At 37.7% G+C, this 26,566-nt stretch overlaps 1 non-coding gene across 1 annotated transcript; it reads right to left on the minus strand.

Moving 5' to 3' along the window:
* Window positions 1–9,163: 9,163 nt before the first annotated feature.
* On the minus strand, window positions 9,164–9,270 carry LOC121205419 (small nucleolar RNA R71). Its single transcript, XR_005900497.1, has one exon. It is a non-coding gene; the product is annotated as a small nucleolar RNA R71 (small nucleolar RNA).
* Between the last annotated feature and the right edge of the window lie 17,296 nt (window positions 9,271–26,566).

The raw sequence follows: 26,566 nt of genomic DNA on the forward strand, positions 1-26,566 counted from the left end.
TAATTTGCGTAAAAATGAATTATGGAGTAAATTGAATTCTAGAAGCACTTAATTGAATGAAATTATTTATTATATCAAGATAAACCAAAATGGGGCTTAAATCGAGGAAAAGCTAAAGCTTCGGAATAGTTTGACTTAATTCTACGACTTTAGTATCGAGGTAAGTTCGTATGAACTACTATCGTTTTAATGTTAATCAAATTAACTATTTCTTATGTTGTTTTAATATAATTTAATTTGAATATAAATGTATCAATTTTATGATGAATTGACGGATAGCAAGTCCTGGTTGAACCTTAAGAATTCTTAGGATATAAATGACATGTCATTAGAGATTTCATGTTTCGAGTGTTGGTCTTAAATGTCCTACCGATGGCTGAGGTCCTACATTTGTTGCAGATTCTCCACAGCTCGTGTGAGCAGCATCGTGTAGCTTACATTTTGACCCATAGCTCGTATGAGCAGGCCTATTTCATAGCTCGTGTAAGCATTGATGTAAAGGAAAGGTTACGGTTATATGTAAAGAAAGACACACTATGTGTGAGCTTTCCTAAGTATCCGATGTAATTCTAGATGGTTCAACGGGTAAGAAAAAGAAGTGTAATGGTAAGTATGCAAATGGAATGAATCAAGAAAAAGAACTGTAATGGTAAGTATGCAAATGGAATGAATCATTATCTTATGGCAACATTGATGAGTTAAATGATGTGTTTATATATGGAAATTTACATATCTTATGGTTGGTTTCATTTATATCATGGACAAGTATACTAACTTGTGAGTTTGATATTATTGTATAGACTTTTACTAAGCTTATGCTATTGGTATTGAATTATGTTTAATCTAAGAATTGTATAAATAACATGGTAAGTTATGTTTAAGTTTATACAAGCTTACTAAGCACTTGTTGCTTACATAGTTTCTTTCCTTTGTTTTATAGATTATTGGAAGCTCGATCAGTTGGAAGCTCGTCAAAGACCTATTACACTATCTAGCAGTCAATTAGGTAGTTTTTGAGTAATTTTTGCCATGGTTAATAATGCATGTATAGGTTTATTAGTAATGGTATTTTGAGAATCTGTTAATGGTGATTTGTTATGTTTATGCTTTGAAGTTTATGGATGGTTTGGTGCACTTTAATGCCTTACCAAGTTATGTCAAATTGGTCACTATTAAGGGCTTGTAAATAAGGTTATTTTGGCATGTTTTGATGGCTTGCAAATGGTCATGTATAGTAGTTAAGTGAACTAGGTTTTTGTGTTTTGAGATATAGTCAAATTGCTTTGGTTTGATGCATAACACTTGATGCAATTGTGGTTCCTTTGAATGACATATTGGTTAGGTAATTTAGGATGTTTGAAATTGCATGTTTATATGTATTTGAATGATGTTTGAACCCCTTGATTGTGTGCCCAAATGGAATCGTTGGTTATGCATGAAATGGACTTGAATTGCTTGATTGAAGGTAAATTTTTGGGTTCACACGACTTGCGACAAGAGTTCTCATACAGCCACGTGAAAAGCACGGCCTTGTGACATGGTTGTGTGACAAACACAGCCTTGTGACACGGCCTCATGTCATCTGAGATTTCTTAGTGTACCAAGTCATTGAGTTACACGGTCTAGACATGGCCTGGCATACGAGCATGTGGGGCAACTCAGTGAGTTACACAGGTGAGGACATGGGTAGGGACACGGTCGTGTGTCCCTTGTTAGAAATTACATGGCCTAGGGTAATGTTACACGGCTGTGTGACCCCTATTTTCCAAATTGTGCAACTTTTTTCTTAAAACTTCTGTTTTGTTTCAAACTAGTCCAAATGCCTTCAAAGCTATTTTTAGGGCCTCAAAGGCTCGATTTAGGGACAAAATGCATGAGACTGAATGGTTTATAATATGAGTTTAATATATTTAAATATTATGATGTTAAATGTTTTTTACTGTACGGTAATGCTCCGTGACCCAAAACCGACGATGGAGACAAGTTAGGGGTGTTACACACGTACAATATCTCTAAGCGTCCTTTTTGCTTGGAAAAAATTCTTCCTTTTTCGAGACGAACCCTTTATGGGCTATGATGAGTCTATTTCTTCTATGGTAGAACAACATGGATAGAAGATTTTCTGTTTACATCTGATGGATGATTTGAAAAAGGTTGTTCCTGAGTTCTACACTCACCTTACTTCTCCCAATAATGCTTTTATTTATGTGCGAGCTGCCCCGATGCTATTCGATGAAGATACCATCAATGTGTAGTATGACCTTTCTGCTGTTCAAGATGAGCATAACTAGTTTGTTGATACAATCACTACTAATAGTTTGACCCAATTGTAGGGTTTGGTACCACTTCCTTAAAACATGGCTAGCTCCTTCAACTCATAACTCCATGATTTCTAAGGAGCAGATGTTGCTGCTCTATTCGATCATAAAAGGGAGGAAGATAAATGTGGGAAAAATTATATTCAAAGAAGTCCACTGGTGCACCTAGAAGAATGCAGGGAGCCTTAATTTTCCCTTTCTCATCACTGCGTTGTGCCAATAATGTGAATGTCTCTGTCCAGGCTAATAAAGATGTCACCCCAAACAAAGGGGCCATTACAAAGTAAATTGTTGCAAATATTTTAGGGGAAGATTTGTCGTGGCACCAACGTCTTGGTTCTGCCACTACCTTTTCTAACCCAATTTATACCACAACACCACCCTCTACTAATATCAACATCTTTGAGCAATAAGTGCTCAGCTCTTTTGAGAAGTTGCATAAGTGACTCAATCCATTTGAGACTCAACAACTACAGATTGCTATAGACTTGTAACGGGCATAAGAACAAATGGTCGTATAGTGGGATTATGTGGAAATGAGAGACACTGAAATAAAGAGGTCCCTTCAAAAAGAACTTCACCAAGCCTATGCATGTGTTTCTTAACTTTCTCAAGGAACTGCATACAAATGAAGAGGAAGGGGAAGGTAAAGTAGAGGCAGGTGCAATAGACCCTATCCCTACACATCCTACAACTAAAAGACAAAAAGAAGAGGAACCTGCAGAAGAAGAAAAGACTAAATCAGTCAGTATTTAGTGAAAGACAAGAAGCAGAGGAACCTGCAGAAGAAGAAAAGACTAAATCAGTCAGTATTGAGACTAATAATAAGGAAGGAGTAGAAGCAACTCCAACTCCTACACCACTAATGGATAGCACTACTACTGTCCTATCTCCATCGACTGAACCTATGTCTACACAAGATTGAGAGATCAATCAGGTCATTGATGATCTCACCAAATATGGTGATAAGGAGGAAATGCCACTTAATGGGTTGAAACGAAAGTTGCACTACAACCATGCTGCATACAAATCCACCTATATAAATTAAAGTAACAACGAAAACTTAGCAACAAGCATTTAATCAATTTTTTTCTTCTGCCATTTGTTTGTATTTTTATTTTATTACATCATGCATTCGTAATTTTTGTCATATAATTATATATATAAGTTTTTTCCTTTATGCTTCTTGTTTACTCATGCATTGAGGATAATTCATCCCTTAGGTTTGGAGGTCTGTTGTGCATGTAGGATTTAACACCCCACACCTGTGCCCTACGCCGGGACGGAATACGAGGCGTTACTCAACTTAAACATCTGCAGTCAAACATTTCCGAATCACCAATACTTGATCAAATTTAAAACTTTTCTGAACTTCATTTAAACTTCTTAATGTGGACTTCCAAGGCCTCAAACTTTAATTGAAAACCATTCAAAACCAACTCAGGTCCTTAAACCGATTTAATAAAAAAAAGACTCTTGAAACAGGGCACACGCCCGTGTGGAAGGGCAACACGCCCGTATGGTCCTTATAACATGGTCATGCTGATGGTCCATGTGACACATACAGCTTAAGCATCTAGGGACACGTTCGTGTCCCATACCTATGTGAATTAAATTCCAAATTCAAACCTACAAGGGTTTTCACACGGCCTGACACACGCCCGTGTCTATAGTCTGTGTCCCTCACATGGCCATGAAATGCCCGTGTCCTAGCCTATGTTTAAAAAACTTGACATTTTGTTTCTGACGTCAGCATCCAAATTGAGGCACGCAGCCAATGCACACGCCCGTGGCCAGAGACCGTGTCCTCCACACGGCTGAGACACATGGTCGTGTTCCTGCCCATGTGTTTATTACCATGCATTCTGACTTACAAATTTTACGTGCAAGGGACATACGGCCGGACAACACTCCCATGGGGCTGGTCGTGTGTCACACAGGGCCTAGACACACGCCCGTGTGTCTATCCGTGTGGACAATATAAGGCTATTTACCAAGCCTTTTTGCCACCCTGAAACACAATTTAATGCCGACCAACATATCAAGGTCTAACTAAATATGATTTCTCAACCAAACAACCATAGGTAAGGCCTACATATATTTCTTAAATTCAACCATGCCAACAATTTCAAATTCATGAAAGACTATCTTGCATTCATATATAAACATTCAATATTAGCCCTTTTCCATGGCCTTATACATAGTAAATCAAATGCTAAATTAAGCCAACACATTTAGCCAAATAACAATCACACAAAACTCAAAAGTCAAGGTCCTATACATGCCATAATCAAAATAAAATATCTAACTATACCAAGTGCTTCGGATGATAGTGTGACTGGCTTCTCCGACGTAAGTGATGATCCTCGAGTTGCTTTGGTGGCACATAAGAAAATGGAAAGGAAATAGGGTAAGCACAAAGCTTCGTAAGTTGCATGAAAATAAACAACAACTATTTATCATAAAGCAATATGCTCAAAATCTTTCATAGTGGATTCATGAATACCATAAATAAACGTAAGTACAACTTACTCATCACCATCCCATACAACTCATATAGCATACACTGAGCCCATATCTCATACATTTTAATTAGGTACCTGTACCACTCATCACATAATCATAACTTTTCTCATTTCGATATAAATCATAACTCTTTTCTTGAACCATTTGGAATACTATCGGACACTTGGTAACCTTAACATGGGTTAAGATGCCAATGCAATGTCTCAGACATGGTCTTACACTGGCTTTCATATAATGAGGCTGATGCCATGTCCCAGACAGGTCTTACATTGGCTTTCATCTACTGGTGTCGATGCCATGTCCTAGACAGGTCTTGCACTGACACACAACAAGCTGACGCCATGTCCCAGACAGGTCTTACTCTAGCTTGTCTATCTCGAGGCCGATGCATGTCCCAAACATGTCTTACACTAGCTCTCATCTCAACACCGATGCATGTCCTAGACATGTCTTACACTGGCTTAAATATCTCGAGGCCAATGCATGTCCCAGACATGTCTCACACTAGCTCTCATATTGTGGCCGATTCATGTCTCGGACATGTCTTACACTAGCACACATATCTCCCAATATCTAGGTACCAATATCCAAATTTATTTCAAATGTTCAACGAAAGTCTTTACTATGTTAATTTCTCAACATGTATTCTCATACTCAAATCCAAAGCAATTTATGCCATACCAGTACAATTGCACATCATAAAGATATAGTTGCATTATCAACATACAACTTACCTCGGTAATCAAAATGTAGGTGACTAGTCAGTTTTAGTCCGCTAGCTTTGCTTTTCCCCGGTCTAGGCTCGAATTGTATAATTATTGATCTAAAATGATAAAAATTCACGTTTAATCATTTTATCGATCTAGGCCCTCAACAATTTATAATTGGGAAAAAGGACCATTTTGCCCCTAGACTTTCACAAAATGACCATTTTACCTCTAGACTCGAAAATTGATTTTTATCCCATTTTCTCATCAACCAAGCCTAGTCGAATACTTTTCATGCTAGGAGTAGCCTACAATTCTCATTATTTCACACATTTATCACCTATTTTACATCTTATGCAAAATGGTCCTTAATTAGGGTTTCCATGAAAACTACTTCACAAAAGTTGTTTATTTCACAACTATCTCATATTCTTCCATAAAATTTTAGAAATCAACATGTCTACTATCATGGTAAAACCCTAGAATTTCAACCATTTTGCAAAAAATTCCCCTTGTTAGAAAACTCATGCTACAAGGACCTCAAAAGTACAAAAATATTCAAGAAAAACCCTCAAATCACTTACTTGCAAAGGCTTTAAGTTACTGAAAATTTTTCAAGCTTCCATGGCCATTTTCTTGGAGAAAAATCGGTGGAGAAGAAAGAGAGAGATGAAAAAAATGACAACTTTTACTATTTTTTCTATTTTGTTCAATTTCAACACCTAATTTCACCAATTTTTTTACTCTTGACCACCTTTGTCTCCTATGGCCGGCCATGCTATTCTAAAGGGTCTAATTTCCCTTTAAATACCTCTAATTTAGGTTCTCTAGCTATTTGACACCCTTAGCTATCAAAATAGGACCTTTGCACTTTATGCAATTTAGTCCTTTTTCACAATTAAGCATGCAATCACTAAAATTACTTCACCAAATTTTTCATGCACTAATATAAACATGTTATAACTTAAAATTAATAGTAAAATACTTTCTCTGACTTCGGATTAGTGGTACCAAAATCACTGTTCCGACTAGGCACAAAATCGGGCTATTATAATTCTCCCCCTTAAGGATTTTTGTCCCCTAAAATCTTACCAGCGAATAAGTTTGGGTATCGATCTCTCATAGTCTCTTCGGGTTCCCACCTGGCTTCCTCGACTCGATGTCTAAGCCATAAAACCTTTACGAGTGCTACACTTTTATTCCTTAACTGCTTGACCTCTTGATCCAAAATCTTAATCAGTTCTTCACCATATGTCATATCTGGGCTTATTTCAATTTCTTCCAGTGAAATCACGTGTGAAGGGTCAGATCGGTAGCTACGCAACATCAATACATGGAATACATCATGAATTTTCTCTAGCTCGCGAGGCAAGGCTAATCGGTATGCTACCGGCCCAATTCTCTCGGTCACCTCATAAGGTCCAATAAACTGTGGACTCAGCTTGCCTTTTCTACTGAATCTGAGGACTTTCTTCCACAGAGATACTTTCAAAAATACTTTATCCCCGACTTAAAACTCGATGTTTTTCTGTTTCAAATCCGCGTAGGATTTCTATCTATTCGATGCAGCCTTTATACAATCTTGAATCACTTTAACTATAATTTATACATATTTTTATCTCATGTTTAACGCATTTTATGGATGATTTCTCATTAGAATTGGTGAATTTGATACTCCTAATGCTTTAATTTCATGTTTTATATCTAGGAGAGCATAGAAAAGCGAAAGGAACGAGAAATGGGCAAAAACGGAGAAAATGGGCCAAAGTATGAAATCAACACGGCCTAGACCTCCTCACACGGGTGGACCACACGGCCGTTTCAATTTGGCAGGCTTGAGCACAACCTGAAGTAATCACACACGGGCGTGTCACACGGGCGTGTCCCTGCCGAGCCCAAGTTGAGTCCAATTCGAAAAAGGCTAATTTTGATGGCTCTTAGGCATTCCAAAGCCTATAAATACACCTCAGAGGAGGAAGAAAAGAGTTACATAGAATAGGGGGTAAGGAATTACCCCAAGAAAGTCGATTGATTCATCTCAAAAGCCGGATTCATCATCAAGACTGAAGATCTCTCCTCAATTTCCCTTCAGGAGTTTTGGATTTTCTTTATGTTTTCTATTCTTTATTATTCTGAGATGTTTTCTTATTTAGTTATGAACTAAAACCCCTAAATACCTAAAGGGAATGAAACCTAAGATGAATCTTGTTATTATTTTTTGAATCGTATGATAAATATTTAACTTGTTCTTAATTATGTGTTCTTAATTCTTGTTTTGATATCCCAGGATACCGATTCAAGATAAGCTTTTATTCAGAGGAGGAATAGACCATGTCTAAGAGTACAAATTTCATAATTAAGCGGAGTTGATTGCGCGCCTAGACATAGGGTGACAAGATTTTGCCGGATTAGGGTGAAACCTAATAAGGGGATCCATAGATCGAGTTAATGCAACCCTAGAGTGTTAATTAGAGAAAGTTATCAATTATTCAATCTAGGTATTAGATGTTATTAAATTTGAATAGGGATACTAAAATAACTTAGGGATCTCTATGGAACAAGTTAAATGAATAAATCGTCCGATTCAGAGCCAGAATAACAAAGTGCAGTCTAGGTGTATTTTTCTTTAGGTATTGTCATAATTCAATCGAGTTTCCCAAAAGCAATTCCCCAATTCTATTCTCTGTGAGTTCTTAGTTTAGATAATTAGTTAGTTAAAACAAAACCTCTTTATTCCTAGGCTAGATAATAAAAAGACAGTCATTACTAGTACTTTTAGTTCCTTTGGGTTCGACAATCCGGTCTTGCTAAAACTTTACTACTATTCGATAGGTACACTTGCCTACATCGCGATAATAGTCAGTTTCAAGAACGAGTAATTATAAATATTTAAAACCTATCACGAAATCACGCGATCAAGTTTTTGGGGCCGTTGCGGGGACTAAGATATTAGGAACACTCAATTTTTATTACTTTAGCCATTTATTTTTCTTGCAATTTAATTTTTTATTATTATTATTTATTTTACTTTTTATTTCTCTTGGTAGGTTTTTATAGTTTATGACTAGAAGAAACCCGTCAGGACCACTACTTTTTGACGAAGAAATCGATCGCACAGTACTCAAAAACCAAAGAGAAATAAGGCTAAGCTTAAGATACACAGAGAACGAGCAAGAAGACGATACTTAGACCCCAACCGAAGAGATGGCTGAAAACCAAGACAATCAGCTACCTCCTGCAATTGCGGGTAATCAAAATCCTGCTCCACGCACTATGTATGATTTTGCTAAACCTTCTTTAACAAGAACTGAATCTAGCATAGTTAGACCTGCTGTAGCTGCAAATACTTTTGAACTGAAAACTAACACAATTCAAATGATACAACATTTTGTTCAGTTTGACGGTTTGCAGGATAAAGATCCCAACACTCACTTAGCAAACTTTCTGGAATCAATGGCATTTCTGATGATGCCATACGTCTTCGGCTGTTTCCCTTTTCATTGAGGAATAAAGCTAAACAGGTTGAACTCGTTACCACGAGGGTCAATTACTACTTGGGAACAAATAACCAAAAAATTTTTACTTAAATACTTTCCGCCGGCTAAAACAGCTAAATTACGTAATGATATCTATTTGTTTGTGCAGATGGACTTAGAAACACTTTACGATGCATGGGAGAGATACAAAGACTTACTGAGAAGGTGCCCTCACCATGGGTTACCGCTTTAGCTTCAGGTTCAAACATTCCATAATGGCCTGAATCCTTCGATTCGACAAATGATTGACGCAGCTGCTAGCGGAACCATCAACAATAAAACACCTGAAGATGCCTATCAGTTTATAGAGGAGATGTCACTGAATAACTATCAGTGGCAAGTCATGAGGACTAAGCCAACTAAAGCAGCATGCATTTATAACGTCTTGGTTACTATGCTGTCAAACCAGGTAGAACTTCTAAATAAAAAAATTGATGGTTTTCTTAGTTTTTCACAGGTTCACCCAGTAATGCAGTGCGAAGTAAGTGGAGGTGGAACAAGCCATTCAAAATACCAACCTTATGGCCACAACATGGATAACGAGCAATTAAATTACATGGGTAATAATCCTCGACCTCAGAACAATCCATATAGTAACACTTACAATGCAGGTTGGAGGAACCACCCCAATTTCTCGTGGGATAGTCAAGGAAATCAAAGACCACAACATCCTCCGGGTTTTCAACAACCACCCTATCAACAGGAAAAGAAGCCAAACCTTGAAGAGATGCTCTCAAAGTTTATATCGGTGTTAGAAACCCCTTTTTAGAACACTGAGATAGCACTTAAAAATCAACAAGCGTCGATCCAAGGGCTCGAAACTCAAATAGGCTAGCTTTTCAAACTGATCTCAGAAAGACCACTAGGAAGTTTACCTAGTAACACCAAATCAAAAGAGCATGTGAAAGTAGTTACGCTAAGGAGTGGGAAAGTGTTAGTAGTAACTGAAAAGAAGCTAACACAAGAAGCCGTGGTAAGTGAAAGAGGGAAAGAAAAACCCAAAAATAGTGACAAACTAGTACCGAAGGAATATAAACCTCCAGTTCCATACCCAGCAAAATTGAAAAAAGACCGCATTGATGCACAATTTGGTAAGTTTCTTGAACTTTTTAAACAATTACATATCAACTTACCTTTTGTTGAAGCCATCTCGCAGATGCCTACATACACAAAATTTTTGAAGGAGCTTCTAACAAATAAAAGAAAATTTGATGACTTATCTACAGTAGAACTCAACGAAGAGTGCTTAGCCATACTCCAAAACAAGATACCAACCAAACTGAAAGATCCAAGGAGTTTTACTATTCCTTGCTTAATTGGTAGTCTGAATGTTGAGAAAGCACTAGCTGATTTTGGCGCTAGCATTAATTTGATTCCATATAAAATGTTTAAACAACTTGGTCTTGGGGAACCTAAACCTACTAGGATGAGTATTCAATTAGCCGATAGATCTGTTAAATATCCTAGGGGCATTATAGAAGACGTACTTGTGAAAGTAGATAAATTCATATTTCCTGTTGACTTTGTTGTGCTTGACATGGATGAAGATATGGAAGTGCCTTTAATTTTAGGGCGCCCATTTTTAGCCACTGCTAGGGCTATAATCGATGTGGGTGACGGTAAATTGGTACTTAGAGTAGGTGACGAGAAGATTACCATTAAAATTTATGATGTTATGAAGTTTTCTAGGGAACAGGATGACTCATGTTATTTTATTGACTCCATTGATCATACTACTCAAGGCTCTTTTCAAGAACTTTTACAGAAGGACACGACAGAACTGTATCCAGCTCAAGAAGAGGAGACAGATGATGAACCTAATGAGCATTCTTCAAGATGAGTAGCATATGAGGGAATTAAGATGAATGATAAACTTAAGCAAAAACCCTCTATTGAAGAGCCTCCTAAGCTGGAACTTAAACAATTACCAAACCACTTGGAATACGCATTCCTTGGAAATAATTCTACATTACCAATTATCATTGCTTCTAACTTGCAACCCAAGGAGAAAGATGAATTAATCCAAGTATTGAAAGAACATAAAAAGGCCATAGCTTGGAAACTTTCTAACATTAAAGGAATCAGCCCTTCTTTTTGCATCCACAAAATTTTGATGGAAGATGAATACAAACCGTGTGTGCAAGCTCAAAGACGATTGAACCCAAACATAAAGGAAGTTGTAAAAGCCGAGGTAATTAAACTTCTAGATTCTGGAATTATTTATCCTATTTCTGACAGTTCTTGGGTAAGTCCAATGCAGGTTGCCCCTAAGAAAGGAGGCATGACAGTTGTGACCAACGAGAAGAATGAATTAATCCCAACAAGGACAGTCACAGGATGGACAGTTTGCATTGACTACAGGAAACTGAATGATGCCACAAGAAAAGATCACTTCCCCTTGCCATTCATTGACCAAATGTTGGAAAGATTATCCGGGCACATATATTACTACTTTCTAGACGGACTCTTCGGTTACTTCCAAATCCCAATAGCTCCTGAAGATCAAGAAAAGATGACATTCACATGCCCATATGATACGTTCGCTTATCGTAGAATGCCTTTTAGATTATGTAATGCTCCTGCCACTTTTCAGCGCTATATGATGGCCATCTTCGACGAACTCGTGGAAGATATCATGGAAGTATTTATGGATGATTTCTCAGTGTTCGGTAACTCTTTCCATCTCTGCCTTAAAAATTTAAAATGAGTTTTCATAAGATGTGAGGAAACGAACCTTGTGCTTAACTAGGAGAAATGTCACTTCATGGTTCAAGAAGGTATTATATTAGGGTATAAAATTTCTAGTAAAGGGATTGAGGTGGACAAATCTAGAATAGAAACAATCGAAAAATTACCTCCTCCTAGTTCGGTTAAGCCTATTGAAGCTTTTTAGGACATGCTGGTTTTTATAGAAGATTTATTAAGGATTTTTCTAAACTAGCTAAGCCTTTGACTAAATTGCTAGAAAAAGATATACATTTTAACTTCAATCAGGAGTGCTTAGAAGCATTCAATACTCTAAAGGATAAATTAATTAATGCTCCAATTATAATTGCACCTGATTGGAATTTACCATTTGAATTAATGTGTGATGCGAGTGACTTTGCAGTAGGTGCAGTTCTGGGACAACGGAGAGACAAGCTTAGTAAGTTACATGAAAATAAACAACAACTACTTATCATAAAGCAATATGCTCATAATCTTTCATAGTGGATTCATGAATACCATAAATAAACGTAAGTACAACTTACTCATCACCATCCCATACAACTCATATAGTATACACTGAGCCCATATCTCATACATTTCAATTAGGTACCTGTACCACTCATCACATAATCATAACTTTTCCCATTTTGATATAAATCATAACTCTTTTTTTGAACCATTTGGAATACTATCAGACACTCGGTAATCCTAACATGGGTTAAGATACTGACGCCATGTCCCAAACATGGTCTTACATTCACTTTCATATAGTGAGGCCGATGCCATGTCCCAGATAGGTCTTACACTAGCTTGTCTATCTCGAGGCCGGTGCATGTCTCAGACATGTCTTACACTAGCTCTCGTCTCAACGCCAATGCATGTCCTAGACATGTCTTACATTGGCTTAAATATCTCAAGGCCGATGCATGTCCCAGACATGTCTTACACTAGCACACATATCTCCCAATATTTAGGTACCAATATCCAAATTTATTTCAAATGTTCAATGAAAGTCTTTACTATGTTAATTTCTCAACATGTATTCTCATACTCAAATCCAAAGTAATTTATGCCATATCAGTACAATTGCATATCATAAAGATATAGTTGCATTATCAACATACAACTTACCTCGGTAATCAAAATGTAGGTGACTAGTCGGTTTTAGTCCGCTAGCTTTACTTTTCCCCAGTCTAGGCCCAAATTGTATAATTATTGATCTAAAATGATAAAAATTCACGTTTAATCATTTTATTGATCTAGGCCCTCAACAATTTATAATTGGGAAAAAGGACCATTTTGCCCCTAGACTTTCACAAAATGACTATTTTACCCCTAGGCTCGAAAATTTATTTTTATCCCATTTTCTCATCAACCAAGCCTAGCCGAATACTTTTCATGCTAGGAGCAACCTACAATTCTCATTATTTCACACATTTATCACCTATTTTACAACTTATGCAAAATGGTCCTTAGTTAGGGTTTCCATGAAAACTACTTCACAAAAGTTGTTTATTTCACAACTATAACTCATATTCTTCCATAAAATTTCAAAAATCAACATGTCTACTATCATGGAAAACCCTATACTTTCAACCATTTTGCAAAATAGTCCCTTTGTTAGAAAGCCCATGCTACAAGGACCTCAAAAGTACAAAAATATTCAAGAAAAACCCTCAAATCACTTACTTGAAAAGGCTTTAAGTTGCTAAAAATTTTTCAAGCTTCCATGGCCATTTTCTTGGAGAAAATTTGGTGGAGAAGAAAGAGAGAGATGAAAAAAATGACAACTTTTACTATTTGTTTTATTTTATTCAATTTCAACACCTAATTTCACCAATTTTTTTACGTTTGACCACCTTTGTCTCCTATGGCTGACCATGCTATTCTAAAGGGTCTAACTGCTCTTTAAATACCTCCAATTTAGGTTCTCTAGCTATTTGACACCCTTAGCTATCAAAATAGGACTTTTGCACTATATGCGATTTAGTCATTTTTCACAATTAAGCATGCAATCACTAAAATTACTTCACCAAATTTTTCATGCACTAATATAAACTTGTTATAACTTAAAGTTAATAATAAAATACTTTCTCTGGCTTTGGATTAGAGGTACCAAAACTACTATTCCGACTAGGCCCAAAATCGGGCTGTTACATAAGATGCATTAGATATTTAGTTAAGTATGTTCATTTTAGTATTTTTTTTTCATTTTTTCATTCATTCTACCATGACACATAATTTCCAAGCACTGTTTAGACTATAATGAGTATATATTTGTCAATGATGTTTGATGAGGAGATTAATTCTTTAATAAATTTAGAAAATTGTGATAGTGGATTAGCTTGAAAATTGACCTCTAAAAATAGAATACCCTAACTCCTATTGTAATTGGTTTATAGTAAGTTTCTTTTAATAAACTTAGAGATTCTTGAAGCTAAATTCAGTAAAATGGCAATACTTAAAAAAGAATAAAATGGAAAAGTTTAAGTAAAATTAAAAGAAAAATCAAAGAAATGTCATGAAACACTTAAACACTTCAATGTTTGAAATTGTCGAATAGGTCGCAACATTTTGTTTGCTCTATTATGTTGTGGATAAGAAAAGCAAGTTTAAGTAAAAGTGTGTAAAAAAAACAAGAAGAAGAAGAAATAGTTTAGGGGCACTCCACTATAGTAATAAGCCAAGTAGCTAAGGAGGTAGTTGTTTGCTCCATCCATCTTCTAAGTTAAAAACCTTGGATTCAAATCATGGTATTGTTGCGTAGTTAGCAATTCGTTGTATGCTCCACTGTGATTGTCAAGTCAAAAAACCATGTGATGAGATAAATCCCCTAGTTGAAAATTTTATAATATATAGATATATACATATTAAAGTATACAAGATGTCAAGTGTAAAAAGAAAACTGAATTTGGTTAAAAGATGAACAAATTAATTTAAAAACCATTTTTTATAGTCAAAATTCCATGAAGACTTAGAATTTTTATTTTTAGGGCAATATTTTCTACATTGCCTTTGCTAAATAAGCTTATGAAGCTTGAACAATTTTTTAGACACAGAAGATTACTGAGAACTTAAGTACAAAAATATGTTCTATACGATTTGGTAGTACAAAGGTAATTATGTTGCTATGACAATTCTTGCATTCATGTATTCATGTATATTTTGCTTGGAGGCAAGCAATAACTCAGGCTTGGATGTGTGATAACTCTTAAAATGGGTTACATTTCAGGCCTTTAGACTTGGTTAATTAATTATACATAGGTGAATTTAGTTGCATTTTAGGATATTATATTAATATATTTTTAGAACATTGTATAATGGAGTTTGGATTGGGCTTAATGTTATAATATGTTACTTTTACTTGTAGGTGGAAAGGATTTGTTTATTGTTTGAGTGGCAGGTACGGAATGAGGAAAATGAAGTAAATGAGTGAAGTTTTATCGTGGCAAAAGGTTGGTCAGTTTGCCAACACTAATTCCATGACAATGCCAGTAAGTCATCGAGTTAGCATTCAACGTGTACCAGCCCCAGCTGTATTTTTACCAGAAAAGAGGTGGTGAAAAAGCATGGGCTAAAGGACCTACCTGAGGAAAACAAAAATCTAAAACGAAAAGAGAAAATTCTAGGGAAAGAGGGTTTTTTGTAAGAGTCTTTTCGGGGGAAAGATCCTAAGGAAAAAATGAGGATAGAAGTAGAAGCTAAGCAACAGAGCAGAACACGAGGGAGAAGAAGAAGTTAGTCAACCTGGTCTTTGCAAGACATTGCGCCACCAAAGTTGAGGCTAGATTAGCGAAAACTTCTTAAAGTTCTTCCTTTATTTTCTTAAATTGCTTCTTTGCAAAATTAATTGTTGAAGTTATTGAATGATATTTTAAATCTGATTTGATTAACCAACCCATGAGTTAAATCTCATTAGGTTGGGACTATTGGATGATATATTAATTTTCCATTAATGTTGAAGTTTGGATCTGATCTATTTTACTATTTCATTTAATTTATTCTTTTGAATTGCATGCATGCAGTCTCTAAACATAGATGAATGTACAATATATTTATAAACATAATCTTAATTCTAAAAAAGTTAGGTTAGTTGGACCATAATTGATTGATACAGAGTGAAAAGTAATCAGTACTGGGAATCACATCTGAGGTCTATAGACATATTTCCATAGGTGAGGTATCCTTAGGTTTTGCTCTCGAAAGAAGTAGACCATTTTAAATCCATTTTAAGCAGTAAGTTGATTAAGAATTTACCGAGGCATTATTGGTTTATAAAGGTAGATTCCTAGTAATCCTAGCTTTTCCATTCAACGGTGTAGATCCTCTTAGTTTTGTCGTGGTATCTTTTCCATAGCATATTTTTAAATATTTGTTTCTTTATATATTGTGCACATCATCATTACTTTGATTATCATTACATTTTTGTCATTGTTTTGCCTTAGAGTAATTCACATACTTTATAAAAGCAACTTAACCAAGTTAATCCTATCTGATCCCTGTAGAGACTATCTTACTTATCATTATATTAATTGATTTGACATGTATACTTGCATACTCGCACATTATATTTACATGTAGCAAAGATTCCACCCATTCATTTTGGAATTTTTCAAACATGGTTGAAGTATAGATGTCCCTTGCATGCCTTAACAAAGGTATATTAATCTTTAAAATAGGCAACGATTGGGTCATATCATATATTTCATTTAATTGATTATAACTTTTATCAATTACTGATTTTTATAATGTTTAAAGAATTACACCACATCCAAACTAATCTTTTAATACATCTTTAACTCCTAGTTAAAGCTTTTACTCAATTGTATTATCCTCAATCCAACTGAAAATGTATTTTGTCCATATGCCATTGACTATTTTTCTGTTAGAAAAAACACGTTAGTGAAAAATATATAAATATAAATAAAAAAATATTTATATATATAAAATAAAATAAATTGAATAATTTATAATTAAATCATCAAATACGAAAAACCAATCATAACAAAAACTAAAAATCGAAAAGAAGAATCGAGTTTACTAAATGTTGAGCCTTGTCTTACACAGTTTCCTTAAGACAAATTCGGTCGCTCCTACAGTACTTGGAAAAACGTTTCTCAACTATCTTCCAGGATATAACAACATGATAATCGAAGCAGTAGCACTTCTGCAGTTATCAACAAACAAACATTGCCTTCTTCTATCACCAAAACATTGGAAAATATGAAGAGGAAAAGCGAAGAATTTTGGAGAGCAAAATAAACTCGGTGTGAGAGAGTGTGAGTGTAAAATTTTTTGAAGAATTCTTAGCCTTTATAGGCATTCAATATGGAGGAATTTTGGAAATATCCATGAATAAGGATACAAAATATGCATTAAATGAGCAATTAAATCAATTTGATTAAAATTAAATTAATTTGATTGGAATCAAATAAAATAAGGATATACGTCCTTTTAAATCAGATTTTGTGTAGTTGTTGAGAAAAAATAAATTTTGTGTTGGGCTAAAATATCCTATAGGCCCATTTTGGGCCCGATCGATTTGGACATTTCATGTTGCCCATGTCATGTGGGTACACCCTAACCCCGATGGGTTTGGATCCATACCCACTGTGCACGAGGCAGGGTTTCAAGCTTAGTCATTCAATCACCTTTCAAGTGGGTTCTCATATATATACACATCTCACACTTAGTATTTAACCAATGTGATATCTAAGCTTTTCTTTTCCTCAACAACTATTCAGAAGTAGTGTAACACCCCGAACCTGAGACCGTCACCAGAGTCGAACACGAGGTGTTAACAGACTTTAAAAAAAATTTCCCAGACACTGCCAATCTGCATACTAGTCGCTTTAAAAATCATATCTTGAGTTCAGAAACTCGGAATCCAGTTCCATAAATTTTCCCTGAAACTAGACTCATATGACCATCTAAATATTTTTTTCTAGAATTTTTGGTTTGGCCAATTAGTACAGTTTATTAGTCAAAGTCTCCCATCTTACAGGGATCGACTACACTGACCTTTGCGCATTACGACTTGGATATATCCCTGTACAGGGCTTCAATACTGATGCCGTTTGTTTCTATAGAAACTAGACTCAGAGAGGAATCTATACATATATGGCTTGACTCCTAATTGTCTCTGGTTAATTTGTAATGAATTTCCAAAGTCGGAACAGGAAATCCAGAAACCGTTCTGGCCCTGTCTCACAAGAACCTGAATATCTCTTAACATGCTGTCCATATGATTGTTTCGTTACTTTCCTATGAAAATAGATTCATCAAGGTTCGTTTACATAATTTATTCACTATTTAATACCATTCCTACTATTTTTAGTGATTTTCCAAATCTACATCACTGCTGCTGTCAGCATCTGCCTTTAAGGTAGACTTTACCTATTTCATAGTTTCCATGATTCAACTAGCCCTTTTAGCATAAATAGCACAATTTATGATAGTGATTAACCATTCCCATGGCCAATCCTTGTTAAGCATATCCACACCTCTCAATAACCATATCCATACCAAATGATTATAACATTATACTCAAACATATTTAAGCCATTTTCGCATGGCTAACCAAAATTATACAAGTCCAAAGGGTCCATGACCCACAACAAAAGGGTAGTCCGATACATGCCATATCCAGAGTTCAACTAAAAGAGTACCAAAAGGGCTTTGATAGTGTGGATGACTTCGACTTCGATGATCCCGAATCCGATATCCGACGAACAAAATCTATAAAACTGTAACACCCCGAACCCGAGACCGACACCGGAGTCGGACACGAGATGTTAACAAACTTTGAAAAAAATTTTCCAGACACTGCCCAGTCTGAGTACTAGTCGCTTCAAAATCATATCTTGAGTTTCACAACTAAAAATCAGTTTTGTGATTTTTCCCTGAAACTAGACTCATGTCCCCACCTATGGATTTTTTTCTAGAATTTTTGGTCGGGCCAATTAGTACAGTTTATTAGTCAAAGTCTCCCATGTTACAGGGGTCGACTACACTGACCTTTTCCCATTACGACTGGGATATCTCTCTGCACAGAGCTTCAATACTGATACCGTTTGTTTCTATGGAAACTAGACTCAGAGAGGAATCCATACATATATGGTATGACCCCTAATTATCTCTGGTCAATTTATAGTGAATTTCCAAAGGCGGAACAGTGAATCCAGAAACCGTTCTGGCCCTGTTCCACAAGAACCCGAATATCTCTTTCTGTACTGTTCCTATAATTGTTTCGTTACTTCCATATGAAAGTAGATTCATCAAGGTTCGATTACATAATTTATTCACTATTTAATTCCACTCCTACGAATTCTTGTGATTTTTCCAATCCACACCACTGCTGCTATCAGCTTCTGTTTTCAAAGTGAACCTTACCTAATTTGGGGTTTCATGGACCAACTAGGGCCTTGTCATACATAAGCCCACATATGATCATACTTAGCCATTCTAGTGGCTGATCATTTGCTCAACACTTCCATTCCAACATAGTTACATCATGAAACCATCTATACATTCACAAATACGAATGGTCTAATGCCATACTCCACTTCTACAAGCCATTTTCGCATGGCTGTACACTTATACATTTCATAAAGTACTCGAAAGACAACAATGGGTAGTCCTATACATGCCATAACAAAATTCAACCAAAATAGTACCCAAAAGAGCCTTTGATAGTGTGGGCGACTTCGACTTCAAGATCCCGAGCCCGATAGCTGGAGAACCAAAAATCTATAAAACAGAGGAGCAATGTAACGAGTAAGCAATTTATGCTTAGTAAGTTTGAGCAAGGAATTCCAGCATGCACAAAGAATAGCACACATTTAGCTAAACGGAATATTTCATAATACGCAATTTACCGATATCAAACTTGCTTCACAACATTAACAACCCTTATGTACATACACAATAAACTAACTTGGCCGAAGGCTGGTAGCTCGTTTATCAACTGAGCGAACATTTATTTGTAAGGGCTCGATTAAATTCAACACATACGTAACATATCCCCATATTGGGATGTTTTTCGAGTATTCGCTGGAATTTTTCAGCAAGCTCATTCATTACCAAATCACGTACCTTCGGGATTTAACCGGATATAGCTCCTCGTTCAAATGCCTTCGGGACATAGCCCGGTTTTAGTAACTCACACAATGCCTTCGGGACATAACCCGGATTTAATAACTCGCACGAATGCCTTCGGGACTTAACCCGGATTTAATAACTCGCACGAATGCCTTCGGGACTTAACCCGGATTTAATAACTCGCACGAATGCCTTCGGGACTTAACCCGGATTTAGTATCTCGCACAAAGGCCTTCGGATCTTAATCCGGATATATTCACTTAGCATAAAGCCTTCGGGACTTAGCCCGGACAGCATTCAATTAATCATGCACATCTAACAATAATTCATAGCACATTCATATTTCATTTTCGTTTACGAAACTCAAACACAAGGCACATATTGTCCTTGCACATTCGGCTCAATAGCCACACATAGAGCATGATTTAATCACATCGAAATTTAAGCTCTCTTACTCAAGAACTTACCTCGGGTGTTGTCGAACGATTCCGCTAGCTATTCAACCACTTTTTCCTTCCCTTTATCGGTTTTATTTCCCCTTTGCTCTTGAGCTTAATCAAACAAATAAATTGATTTCATCATTTTAGGCATCAAAAGATGAACACAAGGCACTTAGCCCATATTTATACATTAGACATTAAAGTCTCATACATGCAAAAATCATGCATCAACACAACATATTAGCTAATTTCTTGCCCTTGGCCGAATATGCATGTCCATTTTTGGGGTCGATTTCAACACTTAATACACACATGTACACACTAGTAAAGCATCCTCCCCCTTTTCATCAATTTAACACATGCATTGCTCATTAACATGCAAAGTTACATTCGGCCTTAGCACACATCTTGCTAGCCGATTCTTCTCCATTTAGCAACCAATGCACATATGTGCTCACACAACAAAAAAATGCTAAAAAGGAGGTTCAAGAATCATCAAGCCATCATCACATGCATCATTAACAAGCTTCATATTTTGCATGCAATGGCATTAACACAACCTCCACCTAGGCCGAATCTTAACTCATCCTCATGCCTCATCACCACAACATCAAACATCAACCAAGAATGATTCATCCATGGTCAAGTGCCATTTCCATCACATAGCAAGATTTAGACCATGGGTTAGGTAGAACTCAAGCTAACAACTAAAACATGCATGCCTCTCATGGAACATCATCAAACATACCTTAGCCTAGCTACATGCATGGCCGAATCTCTTCACCTTTCTTCTTCTTTCCTCCTTAAAATTTTTGGCCAAGGATGAACCAAAGGATGAGAAAATTTTTCTTTGTTTTTCTTTCTAGTTTTTGGCAAGCATGAAGATGAGAAAAGGATGAACAAAATTCCCCCTTTCTCTTGTTTAGCTCACGGCAATGGGGGGACAAACACCACACACACATTTTTTTTTCTTTTGTTTTCCATTTCTTTATTACCCATACTCCTTATTTTATTCTTCCACTAACAAAACATGTTTCATGACATGTTTTGCCCATCCTTCCTTGTCATGGCCGGCCACTACTCATTAGGGGGGGGAATTTGACATGCAAGTCCCCCCTTTGTCCACATGCACTAGTAGGTCCTCACACATTGACCTATCACATTTTAGAATTTTCTCACATAAGTCCTATTGACTAAATTCACATGAAATCAACCCAATTGAAGCTTGAAATTTTCACACATTCATAATTACATATTCTACACAATAAGTATCACATTCAAACATTTCGGTGACTCGGTTTAGCGGTCCCGAAACCACTTCCCGACTAGGGTCAACTTTGGGCTGTCACAACTCTCCCCCACTTAAGAAATTTTCGTCCCCGAAAATCTTACCGGTAAATAGGTTTGGGTATCGTTCTTTCATCGAGCTCTCGGTCTCCCAAGTAGCTTCCTCGATCCCGAGTTTGAGCCATAACACCTTTACTAGCGGAACTCTTTTGTTTCGCAACTCCTTCACTTCACGAGCTAGGATACGCATCGGTTCTTCTTCATAGCTCATGTCGACTTGAATTTCAACCTCCGATGGGCTAATTATGTGCGATGGATCAGATCGATAGCGTCGAAGCATCGAAACATGAAAGACGTCATGAATCTTTTCAAGCTCCGGGGGCAAAATCAATCTATACGCAACCGGACCAACTCGTTCGGAGATTTCGTACGGCCCAATGAATCTTGGGCTCAACTTGCCCTTACGGCCGAACCTGAGTATCTTTTTCCAAGGTGAAACCTTAAGGAACACTTTGTCTCCCACCTGATACTTGATGTCTTTTCGTTTCAAATCTGCGTACGATTTCTGACGATCCGTGGATACCTTCAGACTTTCACGGATTACCTTTACTTTCTGTTCAGCATCTCTAATCAAATCAACTCCGAAAATTTTGCTTTCACCGAGCTCGGTCCAAAACAATGGTGTACGGCATTTACGACCGTACAAAGCCTCATAAGGTGCCATCTTAATACTTGATTGAAAACTATTGTTGTAAGCGAATTCAATCAAAGGTAAATACCGTTCCCATGAACTACTGAACTCGAGGATGCAACATCTCAACATATCCTCAAGTATCTGAATTATCCGCTCGGATTGACCATCGGTTTGGGGGTGAAAAGCAGTGCTAAAATGCAGCTTAGTACCCAGAGCTTCTTGCAATTTCTTCCAAAATCGTGAGGTGAATCTCGGATCTCTATCCGACACGATAGAAACAGGTACCCCGTATAATCTCACAATTTGATAAACGTACAATTCAGCTAGTTTATCCAATGAAAAAACCGTACGTACGGGGATGAAATGAGCCGACTTAGTCAGTCTATCAACAATAACCCATATCGCATCCTTCTTACTTGCTGACAAGGGCAGTCCGGACACAAAGTCCATTGTGACTCGATCCCATTTCCACTCGGGTATCATGATCGGCTGGAGTAATCCTGAAAGCACTTGATGTTCCGCTTTCACTTGTTGACATATTAAACATCTCGAAACAAAGTCGGAGATGTCCCGTTTCATACCATGCCACCAAAATTGACGTTTCAAATCGTTGTACATTTTCGTACACCCCGGGTGAATTGACATTCGGCAACAATGGGCTTCGTTCAGAATCATCGAAATGAGTTCCGAATTCCTTGGAACACACAAACGATTTCTGATCCTCAAACAATCATCATCATCAATTTGAAACTCCGATTCCTCGTTCGGAAAACACTTAGCCCGTTTTGCAACCAATTCATCATCGACTTTCTGAGCTTCACGAATTTGGTGAGTCAATAATGGTTTAGCTTTTAATTCAGCTACTAACACACTGTCTGGTAGAACAGACAAATGCACATTCATCGCTCGTAAAGCAAACAATGACTTCCGGCTTAAGGCATCCGCAACCACGTTAGCCTTTCCCGGGTGGTAATCAATGACAAGCTCGTAATCTTTCAACAACTCAAGCCAACGTCTTTGTCGCAGATTCAAGTCTCGTTGAGTCATCAAATATTTGAGACTTTTGTGATCCGAAAATACATGGCACTTCTCACCAAACAGATAATGTCGCCATATTTTTAAAGCAAACACGATGGTAGCTAGTTCGAGATCATGGGTCGGATAATTCCTCTCGTGTGGCTTCAATTGTCTCGACGCATAGGCCACGACTCGACCTTCTTGCATCAATACGCGACCCAACCCAAGTAGGGATGCGTCACTATAAATGACAAACTCTTTACCTGATTCGGGTTGCACCAAAATTGGAGCTTCAGTCAAATGAGTTTTCAGTTGGTTGAAACTTTTCTGACATTTCTCCGTTCACTCGAACTTAGCATCCTTTTGAAGTAGCTTCGTCATTGGTGTGGCTATCATGAGAAACCTTTCACAAATCGTCGGTAATAACCGGTGAGCCCCAAAAAGCTCCGAACTTCAGTAATATTTCTCGGAGGTTTCCAGTCAAGTATGGCTGAAATTTTGTTCGGGTCAACTCGAATACCCGACGCGGATACCACATGACCCAAGAAGCTAACCTCTCTTAACCAGAACTCGCACTTACTGAACTTAGCATATAACTGCTTATCCCGCAAAATTTGCAGCACTAGCCTCAGATGCCCAGCATGTTCGGTCTCATCTCTTGAATAGACCAAAATGTCATCAATGAACACAACTACGAACTGATCCAAATACGGTCTGAAGATCCGATTCATCAAATCCATAAATACCGCAGGGGCATTAGTGAGCCCAAACGGCATCACTAAGAATTCGTAGTGACCATATCTCGTTCTGAAGGCAGTTTTGGGAATATCTGGATCTCGAATTCGCAACTGATAATAGCCCGATCTCAAATCTATTTTTGAGAACACTGAGCTCCCTTCAGTAGGTCGAACAAATCATCGATGCACGGCAACGGATATTTGTTCTTTATCGTCACTTTATTCAGCTGACGATAGTCAATGCACAACCTCATGGTTCCGTCCTTCTTTTTCACGAACAATACTGGTGCACCCCAAGGTGAGAAACTTGGTCGAGCGAAACCTCTATCCGTCAGTTCTTGCAACTGAGCTTTCAACTCCTTTAACTCAGTTGGTGCCATACGATACGGAGCTATCGAAATCGGCGTAGTCCCAGGTACAAGCTCAATACCAAACTCTACCTCCCGAACAGGTGGTAAACCCGGTAATTCTTCTGGAAAAACATCCGGGTATTCACAAACCACCGGCACAGATTCGGGTTTCTTTTCTAATTCTTTGTCATCAAGCACATATGCAAGGTATGCTTCGCACCCCTTTTTTTTACATATTTCTGTGCCAACATTGCTGATATTACAGCTGGCATCCCCTCCAAGTCCGCAGACTCAATTCGGACTACTTCGTTATTTGCGCACCTCAAATCAATAGTCTTGCTCTTGCAATTCACAATCGCATCATGCGCGGTCAACCAATCCAACCCAAGGATAACATCAAATTCATCAAACGGCAAAAGCATCAAGTCCGCTGGAAAATAGGAACCTCGAATTTCCAGGGGACATTTCTTACACACTTTGTCGACAAGCACGTAACGACCCAAGGGATTTGACACCCGAATTACGAACTCAGTAGACTCAATAGGTAAAGTCTTACTGGATGCTAAGGTTTCACATATGTAAGAATGAGTAGAACCGGGGTCAATCAAAGCAATTACATTAGTATCAAAGAGGGTGAATGTACCGGTAATAACATCAGGCGAAGAAGCATCCTCGCGGGCACGTATAGCATAAGCTCTAGCAGGCGCATGGGCTTCGGATCTGGTTATATCATCTCTAGATCCTCTCTGACCACCACCAGCATTGCCCATATTTCCAGATGGTCTACCTCGAGCAGTGGTAGCACCCGGTCTCCCACTCTGATTTGCATTCTGTCCCGACAACCTCGGGCAATCTTTAATGAAGTGGTCCACTGATCCGCATTTGTAACAGGAGCGGTCAGGAAATCTACAACTCCCCGAATGCCATTTACCGCAATATCGGCATTTCGTCCTGTCTCGACGTTCATTCCCAACACTGGCGACCGAAGTGCCTCGTGTACCCACAGGGGGTCGATCACGATCTCGTCCAAAAAGGCCCGAAGTACCTCTAAACTGGCCCGCATCATCTCGAAATCTCTTCGATGTCTGTTGAAGAGACCTCCCCGAGGATGTTTTACGAAACTCTCCAGTTCCCTCATCAACTCTTTGCTTTTCTTTTCTAAGCTCTTCGGCTTTACAAGCTCGTTCAACAAGTACCACGAACTCTTGTATTTCAAGAACGCCAACGAACATTTTTATATCTTCATTCAGCCCATCCTCGAAGCGTTTACACATAACAGCTTCGGACGAAACACATTCCCGAGCGTATTTGCTAAGTCTAACAAATTTTCGCTCGTAATCAGTAACCGACATGGAGCCTTGCTTAAGCTCAATAAATTCCTTCCGTTTTTGATCAACAAATCTCTGACTGATATACTTTTTCCGAAACTCAGTTTGGAAAAACTCCCAAGTTACTTGCTCTCGGGGCACAATAGAAGTCAGAGTACTCCACCAATAGTAGGCAGAATCACGTAGCAAGGAGATAGCACACTTTAGGCATTCATCGGGTGTACAAGATAGCTCATCGAGTACCCGGATAGTGTTGTCCAGCCAAAATTCAGCTTGCTCGGCATCATCGCTATCCATAGCCTTAAATTCAGAAGCCCCATGTTTTCGGATTCTGTCAACTGGGGCTTATGTGACCTTATTTGGTCCGTTACCGGCGGTATTGTAGGTGCGGGGGTAGTATTTGTTCGGGAATGGAGGTTGTGGAACAGCCATATTAGTTCGAATGTATTGGTTAAACCAATCATTCATCACGCTATAGAATGCTTGTCTAGCTTCATCATTCTAATTACTAGCATTAGGTTGAGAGTTTGCCGGCACTGTCCCTTGTGCGGGAGCAGGCGCTACACTCTCAAGATCATCAGCTACCTCTCGGTCACGATCGGGATCCATTACTATAAATAAACACATTTACAATTGTCGGAAATCACCACACTATCAAGTAATCACATAAAATGGCATGTATAGCTAGACCCAAAACATTATGGTAGTCCTAGAATCGACTAAACCGTAGCTCTGATACCAATAAAATGTAACACCCCGAACCCGAGACCGACACCGGAGTCGGACACGAGATGTTAACAAACTTTGAAAAAATTTT

The sequence above is a fragment of the Gossypium hirsutum genome, chromosome A08, assembly GCF_007990345.1.
Source record: "Gossypium hirsutum isolate 1008001.06 chromosome A08, Gossypium_hirsutum_v2.1, whole genome shotgun sequence".
Taxonomy (NCBI): domain Eukaryota; kingdom Viridiplantae; phylum Streptophyta; class Magnoliopsida; order Malvales; family Malvaceae; genus Gossypium; species Gossypium hirsutum.